This window comes from Cavia porcellus, unplaced genomic scaffold, assembly GCF_034190915.1.
Source record: "Cavia porcellus strain 051 isolate PalLab524CR breed Dunkin Hartley unplaced genomic scaffold, mCavPor4.1 scaffold_33, whole genome shotgun sequence".
NCBI classification, from domain to species: Eukaryota; Metazoa; Chordata; class Mammalia; order Rodentia; family Caviidae; genus Cavia; species Cavia porcellus.
Window position 1 is genome coordinate 5,221,966 of NW_026947516.1, and position 13,219 is coordinate 5,235,184.

General features: G+C 41.1%; 1 protein-coding gene across 11 annotated transcripts in view; it reads left to right on the forward strand.

Moving 5' to 3' along the window:
• Positions 1–13,219, forward strand: part of LOC101788124 (endogenous retrovirus group K member 7 Gag polyprotein-like) — a 128,572-nt gene that overhangs the window by 57,639 nt on the left and 57,714 nt on the right. For 9 of the 11 annotated variants that reach the window (XM_063242718.1, XM_063242711.1, XM_063242712.1 and 6 more), the window contains exon 2: positions 5,556–5,753. The exons of the other annotated variants lie outside the window; for them this stretch is intronic. The gene's annotated coding sequence lies outside the window, so the exon portion shown is untranslated. The remainder of the gene's footprint in view (positions 1–5,555; positions 5,754–13,219) is intronic. 11 annotated transcript variants of the gene reach the window in all.

The following is a 13,219-nucleotide window of genomic DNA, read 5'->3' on the forward strand; positions in this document are numbered from 1 at the left end:
AATAGCTAAATGTTGGAAACAGCCGGAATACTCATCAACTGACGAATAGATAAAGGTGTGGTCTTTTTATACAGTGGAGTTCTATTCAGTCTTTAAAAAGGATAAAATAGGGGCTGGGGATTTAGCTCAGCGGTATAAGCATCTGGCTGACCAGTGCAAGATCATGAGTTCAATCCCTGGTACAAAATAAAACAGGATAAACTTGAGCCATTTCTAGGTAAATGGATGCAGCTTGAGGCCATACTCTTAAGTGAAATAAATCAGACACACGTGGGTAAATACTGCATGATTTCTCTGGTGTGAGAAACTAAAATTGTAAATAAGGACCAAAACATAGAGTAGATATTATAAAACAGGAAGAAAACGTTCAAACAGGAAGGGGAACTAAGTAGGGGTCAAGAGGAAAAGGAAGAAAGGGAAAAGAAAAAGAAATGAGAAAAGATGGAGAAGAATGGAAACAACGATTTGGAAATAGAGTAGGGAAGAGGGGTTTAAGGAGAACGGGAGAAACAAAAAAGAATCAAGGCATCTCATATACAGTTACAAGTTCCCTATGTTGAACATGACCACTACATATACCTAAAATGTCACAATACATTTACAAAGGTGCATGAAATAAAATAAGATAAAATAAAATGCCCCCCACCCCAGTGTCTTCTGTGTTCAGAGAGGTGAAGCTTTGGGAAACCGAGGGGGTCACGGGTGTGCTGTGCCCATCCATGGACTGATGCATCGATGCCTATAGCCCAGTGCACTGTTAGGATGTGGGGGTTGCTTGGAGGTGGTCCCCTAGGGGTGGCCTAGAAGGTTGTGTTCTTGTGCATGGCTCCTCCCTTGTCTTCCCATCCCCAGCTTCCAGGAGATGAGAGCAGCCGCCCTCTTCCTCCAGGTGTTTCTGCCTTGCCTGGAAGCCAGGCAACTTTACTCTGCACCCGCTGCAAACTGGGAGCTAAATACACCTCTCTCCTTTCAAGTTGTCAGGCACTGTGTCCCAGCGATGGAAAAGCAAGTGAGCAGACATCTGGTTGCTAGATCTCCGAGGTGCGCTGAGATGAAATTGTAATGTGCTCCTGACTGCTCTCTAGGCTGTACCCACAAGGATCCCATTAGCACCAGGGGCCCCCCTTCTCTTGTCCCAGAGAGGACTGGGGGCCAGCTCACCTCTCCACAACAGGAGGGGCTGTGTGTCCTGGTGGTCTGCTTTTTGTTGCTGTAACAAGTAGCCTAAGATAATCAGTATATAAACAGAAGGGTTTATTTTGACAGAGTTTTGGAAGTTACTATCCTTGATGGGGTGGACACATTCCTTTTGAGCATCTCACAGTGAGCAGGACATCATGATGGGAGTGTCCACCTGACTGACGGTCAGGGTGCAAGAGAAGAGGGAGAAGAGGGGGCCGGGTCGCTCTGTCCCTTTCAAGGACATGAGCCCTCTCTAGTGACTGGAAGATCTCCCAGTAGGCTCAGACTTTTGTGATTTGCACCAGCTCCCAGTAGAACTGAGTGGGGACCAAGCCTTTAACATTTAGACCTTTGGAGAATATTCAAGATTTAAACTACCCAAGGGACCCCATAGTCCCCAGATACCCAGCTGATATAAGTGGCTTTGTTTTTTTCTTTTTAAAGAGAATAAAACTAAACAAACAGAATAAAGCTAATCAGAAAGTGATAAGGGAGGAAACATCTAAAATGGGGAAGTGGCATCATTATTAATTTCCTATTACCTTGTTTTGGATTCCTGTATTGTCAGAGTTTTCTTAGGTTTGGGTTTATTCTGGCTTATTCTGTTAGACTTTACTGTGTCTGATGGCATGGCGAGCTATTTCGAAGAAAATGGAATGTATGATGGTAGCCATTGCTGATTTTCTGTGATCTTGTTTGCAATTCCTGTAATACTTTCATTTGTGTGTTTTGATTGGTTTTGTTCTGTTTGACTTTATTATGTCTGATGGTATGGACAGCTATTTTGAAGAAAACAAGTGCCTTTTTTTTTTTTGTTCTAGCTAGCAGGCAGCCAAAAATATATGTGTCTCTTCATTGGTTTCATGCTTATCCTGCAATAGTGAAAGAAATCAAGAGGAGAACACTATTACAGACCCGTACTGGCTTCCCTAGGTCTGCTGTAGGATGATGAGTGGATGGGTCATGACTGCATCTTGCTACTACACTTCAAATGAAGCTCATTCCTAACCTTTTACTTTGTCATCACTGGATTCTTCATAAATGCTGTCGCATCATGGAGAGTGGCCATGAATTTACCCAACATGCCCTGCTTACCTGAGTTAGAACTGAAACGATATTGAAGGCAGAATTTTTGGGGTCCAAGCCCAACCCATTAAGTCAGAACAGAATCTGTGGCTTTCATCATGTTCCCGGTGATTTCTACACACACTCAGCTTTAAGAACAAGTGAGCCAAATTATTGCTTATCAGAATATAAGAGTTTATCTGGTGGCTGAAGGGCTTGTGATAACACAGGTTCGTGCCTGCTCTCAAGACTTTCTGATTCAGTTCACTGCAAGTGGCGCTGGATAATTTGCTTTCAGAATAACTATTTTGTTGCTCCTCTGGTGATGATTGGACTTAGAGGACCAGGAATGTAAGTCTCAGGATCTTAGAGAAAAATGACATTAACTGCTATTGTTTCAATTTTGAACATTCCCCAAAAACTCAACATGCCAAAGGATTGGCTGCTGGTCTGTGGCACCATTGGTGGAACCTTTAAGAGGTGGGGCCTGGTGGGAGGAAGTGAGGTCATTAGGGGTGTGGCCTTGAAGGGGATATTGGGATGCCAGTCCCGCCTCTTCCTGTCTGATTGCTTCCTGGCTGACATGAGATGAACAGTTTCTTCCACCATGTGCTTCCATCATGCACAGATCCAAGGACATTAAGACCAATCTGTGATGGCAAATTCTTTTACATGGACATGGTGACGATAAAAGAAAGTTAGGAAACTGACCCAGACATATTACTGCCTCCTAATGGTCAAGCCCCATCCAGTTTCACTAAACTGTTGTAATGATGGCCTTTGTAGAAGCAGAGAGAGCCCAGAGGCATCTACTACTATGAGTTTCATGTGTTAGTCTACCTCAGTCTGAGTAAGTGTCCTATAAGTCTTTGATAATTTTTTTTCCTTAGAAATCTCAGGTAACTAAAGAACTTTCATAAGTGTCATTTTAGGAAATTAGTGAGCCACATTTGCAAAACAATGTAAAGAATTTTATTTTCTGGAATACTCTTTCAGTGTAAAAGATACAAGTATCTTTACATTTAGCAGTGCAACTGTGTTCCACGTTTACTAGGCTTTCCATTTATCTCTCCTGTTATGTTTGATATTTTATGTTAGCTTGAGCAGTTTAGAAGTTTAAGCAATTCAGCCAGGAGCCAAGTTTCTTACTTTGTAAACATCCTCACCCTGTACAAGAGGAGGGCAAGGAGATTTTGTGAGTGCTATACCTGGGCTAGAGAAGTGGCCTGTGTACAATATAAGGGAGGAAAAGTGGCTTGCCCTTCCCCACTTTTACTTCTGCTGGCTGCTGCCCTTAAAAAGTGTTGTCCCTGAGCCATACCACCCTGCCTTGGAGCCAGGTGATCATGGGCTGAACCTCCACAAACTGCAAGCTAAATAAACCTGTCCTTCCCTAATTTTGGGTGTCACGTGTTTTGTCTTAGCAACAACAAAAATAACCGAGACACCTCACCTAAACCTAGAGTACGTGTTATGTGCTATGTGCGTAGAAATTTTCAGTGTGACTTATTTTAAAGGAATAGTTTTTAATCTGTCTTCTGGGGTTTTAAACATGTTCCTGTCAGATTTCACATGCTCACAGTGACTCATGATCAATCTTTTTGACAACCAGCATTGGTTCATACACTTGTGAGGCTGTCCTGTGCACTACAGGATACTTAGTGGCATCCCTGATGTCCATCTGCTCCATACTAGCTGCTCCCCACCATCCTGGCAACCAGAAATATCTCTGGATTTTGTTAGATTACCCCTATGGTGAGAAAGGCCCAGAAGTTTGTGCGTAAAACTGCCCTTGGATAGAATTACTGGAAGCAAATTTCAGAGCAGGTACATAGCTTCAGAGGCTTTCTGTATAGTCAGCATGGACATACTTGTAGATTATAGTCGAAATTTCAAGTAGACTGGAGTTGCCAAGATTTGCAGTACCTGGTGTAGCTACACACTTTGAGATTCAAGCTGTATGTGGTGGGGTGCACCTGTAATCCCAACACTTGGGAGGCTGAGGCAGGACAGTCACTGCCAAGGGGCTACCTATCACATTCCAGGCCAGCCTGGACTACATAGCAAAACCCTGCCTCAAAATAAATCAATAAATAAAACTTTTTGCGAGTCAAGAAGAACAGATAGGATTAAATTTTGAACATTTCTGGGGATACATATTTATACACTGAAAGAAGAGATGATGTAGGACCTTTACTGTTAAATTCAAATATACTTTGGGCAAAAATTTGTCCTTTCTCATGTCAGCTAAGTGCATTACTATAAAGAGGCTTTGGTGGAATTTCTTGTCAATTACAATGGTGAATCAGAGGGGAGGAGGATTTTTAGTTCAGTGGCATCAGCACCTTCCTGGCTAGTGCAAGGTCGTGAGTTAGATCCCTGGTACCAAAAAAACAAACAGACAAAACAAAACAAAAACAAAAAACAAAGGTGAATCAGATGAAGCCACTCTTCTCAAGATGGAGCTGTGGTGGTTTTGATTGGTCGGTGAAGTACTCATGCCCTGTAAGAATTGTGGTAGTACTGTTTATTCCCAGGCTGTTCATAGCCAAACCCAGGCCTGCTACAAGCTAGTGTTCAATAGCTCCTATTTTTCAGTTCTTTTCCATCAGATGCCTCTCTGCTTAGCAAGCTGCAATCAACTGGATCATGACCAATGAGTGTGCACTAATTTCAAGTGTCATTTTTTCTCTGCCAGACAAACTTCTTTTTACTAAATTCTTTGTGGAAGATAGAGCTGGGAACAAATCATTTCACCCAGTAGCTTCTGAGTTCTGGGATATGTCAAAAACTGCAGCCTGAACAGCACTAGTTGCTTATAAAGAACTGCACAAATCTTACTGATGTGTTGTTTTTCCATCATGCAGGTGTTTGTCTCACTGCTGCCTTAGAAATATTTTACAGCAAAGCAAGTGTTTATTTGGAAATATTTGTTCAGTTTTATAACGACTACATGGTCATCTAGTTGTCAGCCCAGGAGAGAGGAAAATGTTCTGATAGTTTTTTACTGCCTCCAAGAACAAACCCGTGGGTTTTTCAAAAGTGTTCAGATGGCTCCAGAATCAAAGAAAACCTGAAGGAAACAGTCAACCAGTGGAATTGAAACACAGTGATGATAACTTGTGGCAGAAGGTTCATATTAAAATAGAAAACACAAGAAATTCAAATGTGAACACTGGATAAAAGTTACAGATAGGTTGGAGACTCATAGAGGTGGTAACCGAAGGAGAGTCCAGACACTGGGATTTCCCTTTGTTCTTGGTTTCTTATTTTCTCTGTCTCCTTCTTCTGTCCTGTCCTTTTTTCAGAAGTTGCCCTGAAGATCAGTAAAGAAGAGAACAGTGTAGGTGTTGGCTGGGCCTGAATAGGAGCTTCTGTTCAACTGGATTGAGGACTGAAAGGGAGTTTCCCCTAAAGAAAACAGTCAACAGAGCAATTCCATGGCATGGCTAGTGAGAAGAAGAGGGGACTGGCCACTGATACCGACCCCGAACTTGTCCAGCTGGGTAAGAAAGCGATGCAAGGTAAAGGGTGGAGACCTGGAATGCAGTGCCAGAGCACAGTGGGCATGCATTCCCTGGAGGACAAGAAATCAGGGCACACCATGAGGAGAAGAGGCCTTTGTGTGGGGAGCTGGGTTTTTATTTCTGCTGCTAAATAGTAAATCAAGGCACACTCAGTGGCAAAAGTCACAGGCCATGAGATTAATATTCCTCCTGGACATAGAGGATGATCATGTTGGGAAAAAATAAATGTCCCTTTATTTTATTAATGGTCTAATTCCCATGTGGCTCCTGATAAGAAGGTTTCCAGGTGTCTTAGTTACTATTTACTCATCGCTGAGACAAAATACCTGAAGCCCAAGTTGGGAAAGGAAAGGTTTATTTCTTACAGTTTTTGTAGGTTTCAGTCCACACTCAGTTGGCTCCAAGGCAGGCGGGCATGGCTGGGCCACAGTTCATGGCGGCTGCAAACAGCAAGCAGGAACCAGCAAAGAGCAAGACACACTTTCTTCCTGCCATTACATCACATCCTGGATCCACCCCTTTGTGGGTGGAGCACTGACACCATCAAAACAAGCACTAGACAATGAAGGAATAACAAATGCACAATTCAAATTCCTGAGGCCTGGGGGCCACAGACATAAGCCATGACACCAGGTCACCTTTTTCCTGTGGCATAAATGTGCAGGGTGCCACTAGGAAATGCTTGTTACATCCAAGCGCGAGTCTCAATCCCTCACATCAGCTCTACTTAGAAAAATAACTAATACAGTGAGCCCTCTGAGAAACTTTCATCCTGTATCCTGTAGAGACCACAGCAGAATTAGAAAGTTTCTCACTGCAAAGCAAGACGGGTTACCTTACCTCATCCTTTAGCTTTTGCAGGAGTCACCTGTATGTTCCCACTTTCTCTCTCCCTGGTTTTAGCTCTCTGCTGTTTTGCGGCAGCCTCTGAGCATCCAAGTTCATCTGTCTCCTCTTCTCCTTGGCCTAGATGTGTTGTTTTAATCTCATCTGTCTTCTGTTTCTTCCTTTTGATTTTTTTAAAAGAGTGTTAAGTTCTTATGTGTATAGCCAGGCGTGGTGGTGCATGTCTGTAATCCCAGCACTCAGGAGGCTGATGCAGGAGGATTGTTGCTAGTTTGAGTCCAACCTGAGCTACAATGTGAGTGAGCTAAAGGTCAGTCTGAACTGCATAGAGAGACTCTATCTCAAAAAGACCAAAAGGAAAAAAAAATACCTGGCATCGTGGAGCATGTCTATAATCCCAGCACTCAGGAGGCTGAAGCAGGAGGATAATTGTCAGCTCAAGGCCAGCCTGAACTGCATAGCGAGATGCTGTCTCAAAAATAGCAATAAATAAATACATTAATTAATTTTTTTCTGCATGCATTTTTGCTGCTGGTCCATACCCAGGATCGTTTTGCTTTATTCCTGGTAAATTGCTGTTTTCTCAACTCTTTTTCCCTTTTTAACGGACCACCTCAAGTGCCTGGCTCCGTGTAAGCGGAGCTGCATCTGTATGGGAGAGAACCGCTTAGGGAAGGGTGCTCCAGTCCCTGTGAATCAAGTACTGTTGACAGAGATGCTAGGTCACGTGATAGTTAAGGACCCAGCATTCCTAACTGGCTTCAGTGGAACTCAGGTCGGTCCACAGTGTTGTTTCCACTTGCAGAAGCCCTGTCCTGTCTTTTTTACCTAGGGACAACATTGCTAGATTGCAGATGGAACTTAGGCAGCCAGCTGCTGCAACCACATTTTTTAAGAGTTTCAGCTTATGGAGGTCACTGATCATAGGCTTCTTTGGGCATTATAGCAGGGCGTTCCAAAAATACCCAGAGAAGGCTCTTCTTCACTTCCTTATGTCCCTTTAATCTCATGATCAAGCTGCTTCTTCTGCTTTATATGAAGCTTTCTTAGTTTGCAGCCATTACTGGCTCTTTGCTTTCTTCTGAAATGCATCTTTACATACCTAGGGAAAAAGGTCAGTCAAACATGCCCGCTGGTCATGAATAGAAAGTGATTTCTTGTTTTCACTCTTACATGACTCAGCAGAGGTACTCTGAAGGGTCTCCCCTGGCTCTTGGCCAGAGGAGTAAATATATTTTGATATCCATGGAGGTTCCTCTTGAATCCTGATGTGTTTGATCATTGGACTCTGTCTGCCTATTTCTGGAGCCTTTGCCTATCAGTTGCACAAGCATGGTGCTCAGAGAACGATAACTCAACTGAGACTAGATTGCCCTATGTAAGCTCATAATGTAGCTAAAATTTGGGTTATGAGGACATGGGTGTCATCATGCAGATAAGAGTTTATAATAAGAGTTAAACTCTCGAGGAATCTGTTCATTCTGAGAGTCCTGCCAGTAGAACTCACGCATAGGTTGGGAGAAGCTGAGAACTCTTGTCAGCTGCGCATAAGTGCAAACAAAGACAGATCCTTTCTACCCTGAAATGTTATACAGGGGTACTGCAGTAATAGATGGCTCAGGCTTTCTAGAAAAAAAAAAAAAATTGAAAGCTAACATTAGAAGAGACCTTTGCAGTACAGCACTGATACAACCAGAATCTGAATACAGAATTTCCATCAAGTAATGCAACAACAGCTTGTCTTGGGTGGTGGGAGGAATGAGAACAAGTTCATTCATATAAAAAACTCGGTGCTCTATGTTACCAGAAGAAAATAATTAGTGCTCTAAAGTACCTTTACAATTCAATCATGAGGGCCATCTTGGTAATTGTGAAAGGTAGATTTATTAGGTAATATACAGTGATACTGAAAATTCATCTAAAATATCTGTTTACTCTTGTTCACATTAAATGACTGCATAACATCTGGGCTTATCATTGTACCTTTCTGAATTAAATTTTGGTCAGCTGCATTTCCTTTAATTCTTACCCACCAGAATTCTTTCTTTCTTTCTTTCTTTCTTTCTTTCTTTCTTTCTTTCTCTCTCTCTCTCTCTCTCTCTCTCTCTTTCTTTCTTTCTTTCTTTCTTTCTTTCTTTCTTTCTTTCTTTCTTTCTCTCTCTTTTTGAGACAGGATCTCACCGTGCAGTTCAGGCTGGCCTTGGGCTCACTTTGTAGCTCAGGCTGATCTTGAACTTGCCACAATCCACCTGTATCAGCCTCCCAAGTGCTGGGATTACAGGAGTGGGCCACCACGCCTGGCTCCCCCAGAATTCTTGAAACTAAATTCAGGCTTTCTTGGCTACTAAATGTATCACTGGTATTTCTCGTTGAAGAACATGTAGCTGTGCTGGTGTTAACTAAAAGTAGGATTCATTTGCAAAAATCAGTCCACCCTAATGTAAACACAGGTATGAATAAAAGATGTGTGTGAAAATGTGAACAAAATGGCACCAATCAGTGAAAAACGAATATCGGAAGAAGTGACAGAATCCTGAGATTGATACTGAACACCCAAGAGCGATGCTGAGCTGTAGACATTGCAGGCCATAGCAGAAGCACCCCATGCCTCGTCTGACTTTTCAGTAACTGCCAGGAAACAGTTTCATGGAATTGTTAATGCCAACAAATTCCATTTCCTCAGTGACCCAGGGTTTTCCTTTTATGATTCTAATACATGTGACAGCATATTACAGGATTGCAAGGAGCATTACCACGAGAGACAGTTTACTTTCTTTGGTTTCGAGTGTTACTGAGTTGTCATTGCTTGAGAATGTTGTATCACAAGTGATAGTGTCTCTTACTTGTCTGAGTTGGTGGTGTGTGCTTACATATCAGGCTGCAGGTGAAGTGTATATATTCATGGTTTACAGTGATATGTAGGCACACGGATGCCTATTCTTAAAATAGCATTTTTAAAAAGCATCATAATTTTTGGGCAGCATGGCAGAGATTTATGGCAGAGGAGAAACAGTCTGTGGCATTGCCATCAGAAGCAGGAGGCAGAAGGCATCAGATTAGCGAAGCAGCTTCTTTCTGTCCCTTTATGTTCCATCCAAGCTACTGACTTTTAGATGGCACCACCCTTAATCCCAGTGTCACAGAGTCTAATCCAGCTACTTTCAAAACTTCCCACCCATGACCACATGAGGGCTAGGGGGACATGTAGATACAAGCCATAACATACACCTGTCAGCTTCCTCTTTGTCTTGGGAGAGCAGCCGATCATGGCCCTCCATCTCTGTGATTCCCTTCCATGTGCTGTGCATGCTTCTTGTCATGTGGGCTGCAGACAGTTGAAGGAAGAGGGGACAGCGCTGCAGGAGCCCCCTCAAGCTTCTTCCCCTGTATTTCTTTTTTTTTATTTAAAGAGAAAAAACAAAACAAAACAGTGAAAGGGTACAAATAATACAGAATTTCAAGAAAAAAATATACAGTAAGAAATCACTAGTTAATAGATTACAGAATGTCATCTTAGACATAGTTCAAATTACAAAATTAAAGCATATAAAGTGGACATTCAAACAGTGAGATTGCAAACAGTTCTGTTCAATGATCCAACAAAACTTAGTAATATGGTTTTCTGTCCTACACACTTAAATATACATGCAGTTATTTCCTTTAGATCACTTTCTTTTCCTCTCTTTTTTACAATAACAATCACACATTTTGGGTTTTATTACTCCCACAGTTCTTATTACTTTTTTTTGAGAGAAAAAAAAATGTGACAAAGTAAAAACAGTCAGAACAGAAGGATGGACATGGTACATGATGTAAAACAGAATATCAGGTAATCCAAAATGGTTACCATTATGCCTCTTGCTATCTTAAAAAGAGTTGCCTAGGGCTGGGGATTTAGCGCAGAGGCATAAGCACCTGCCTTGCAAGTGTTCAGTCATGAGTTCCATCCCTGGTACCAATAAAAAAAATGAAAAAGACAAAAAAATAAAAATTTGCCTATATCATCAGGTATAATAGACTTGAACAAAACAGTGCAGAACAAAACCAAAAAAAACCTAAACATTGGAGAACTTACAGGGCTTCAAAAGAAGATAATAGTCAAACCAGGGTGGGCATCATAATAAATCTTATTGCCTTCAAAATGGTTGCCTATACCGTCAAACTTGATACTATCAAACAAAACACAGTAGAGTAAAATTAGTCAAAACAAGATGGGGAGAGCAGTACATCACCCCTGTATTTCTAACTAGCTGATTCCTGGAGCTGCCTCTGCAGATCATGCATCATCTAAGGAGTCAGAGTGTTCGTCACATCTGTGGCAGGAGTGAATGCCCAGAATTGGTTTAAGCTGAGCTGATTTCAAACTGAATACCAGCCTCAAAGCGACCAAATGCCACTTATGTGTAAAGTTTGCCTATGATTCTTGCTCACGAACTTCGTACATAGGTGAGTCATTGATTATCCCCATACAGGGTCTTCAAACAGAGATATTAGAAAACAAAAGTTCCTTACTTTTATTAAACAAAGGGCTATAAGCCCTGGCTTCATATCAGACTCTGAGGTAGTTGACAGTTCCTGGAAGTATCCTATTTTGATCTTTTGAAGTTCTGTAAATCAGTAATGCATGACAGAGTACAGTGCTCTGGAAAAAGTCTTTGTAAACTGTGTGTACTTTATAAACCTTACTTGTTTTGAGCAGAGGTTCTTTTTGCATGCTCTGAGAACAGGGATAGTCAGAAATTTTTCAGAGGAAGGTGAGAGTTTCTCTTTTTAGCTTCTGCACAGCACTTCAGTGAATTCCAGAACCAGCTTGCCGAGCTGGCTGCATTCTTCCATACTTCTGTGACTTTCCCAGACTTCTTCCCACGAACATGAAGGATTAGTAGTAATATTTGCATCACCTGGTTGCTAAGCAATCCTAGCACGTGTAAGCATTCACTGAGTAGATGTTTCCAGTATTTCAAAAGGAGGAAGAGGCTGTGTAGGATGCCAACAGCCACATACTCATTTGTAGGAACTCTTCCTGGGGTGCATCAATGAATAACCATAAGACGAAGGTGGGAGTTTGAATGAATTAATTGCCTAATAAATAGAATTAGATAATACATGGCATTGGGTAGTCTTTGTAACAGTTAAACTGTCTGCCCATGGAGGTGAATTTCAGATATCTTGTTGAAAGTCGGTTCTTCTACCTGAATTTTCCTTTCCATTGATTTTCCTTAACCTCTCTCAGGTAGGTCTTGAACCTCTGACCAAAGCTCTGAGCCTTTCCTAGGTCTTAGATCTTTGAAATCTTGCCTGTTAATGTCCATATTCTGACTTCGGTTTTCTGTGAAGATCCTCAACTTTGTTGGATCCTGTGGTTCTCCATGGTGTAAAATACAGTGAGTCATTCAGCAGGAGTATGTGGGATACACCTGTTTCAGAGAACGGTATTTCCAAGTAAGAGACTGTGAAGTTTTGTGTTTATGATACGATACTTAATGGATGAATTATATACTATAGGGAATAAATAATTTTAAAATTTGACCATATATTACAACCTTATTATTTCTTATATATGAAACAGAAAAAAATTTGCCATGTTTTACACACACACAAACACACACACACACACACACACACCCCTGCTTGGAATCTAACTGTCTTACATATGCTAGTTAGAGAGTTTACCCACAAACCATATCACCAGCCCTTTTGAAACAGAACTCAAGTGGAGTTTTTGTTACTATGATTTGTGGGTATAATTTGAAATCAAGCATTGTGATGCCTAAAACCTTGCTTTTTAAAAAATCAGAATTGTTTTGTGCTTGCATGTGAATTTTAGGATTCTTTATTTTTGTTCTTTTAAGACTGTTATTGATGCTGTGGTGGTGAATTGTGTACGTGGGTGATCTTTCCATTTTTGGTTGCCTTCTTCAATTTCTTTTTTCACTGTTCTGAAATTTTCATTGAATAGCTCTTTTATCTTGATTGGATTGACCCCTCGGTATTTTATTTGAAGTTGTGAATAGAATTATTTTCCTGGTTTCTTTCTCAGCTAAGCCACTGTCAGAGTTTATAGCAAAGCTATTAGTTTGTTAATGTTGATTTTACACCCTGCTACATTCCTGAATTCATTTATCCACTCAAGAAGTCTTTCTGTAGTCTTTGGGTTGTTCTCTGTATAAGATCATATCACATCAAACACAGATAATTTGACTTTTTTTTTCTACGTGTACTCCTTTTATTTTTTGTCTTGCCTAATTACTGTAGCTGAAATTTAAAGAGTTACATTGAATAAGAGTGGTAAGAGTGGACATGCCTGCTCTGAGTATGATCCAAGAGAAAATGCTTTTAATTTTCCTCATTCCCAATGATGTTGGCTGTGCGTTTGTCATTATGCTTCTTAATATAATGATACTTCAGTACCTAGTTTCTTGAGGGCTTTTATCAGGAAAAGATGTTGAATTTGGCCAAATGCATTTTCTTCCTCATTTGACAGATTCATTTGATTTTTATCCTGGATTCCATGTAAGTGCTATATGACATTCATTGATTGGTGTATATGGATCCATCCTTGCCTCCCTAGAATAAAACCAACTTGATTATGATGGTAC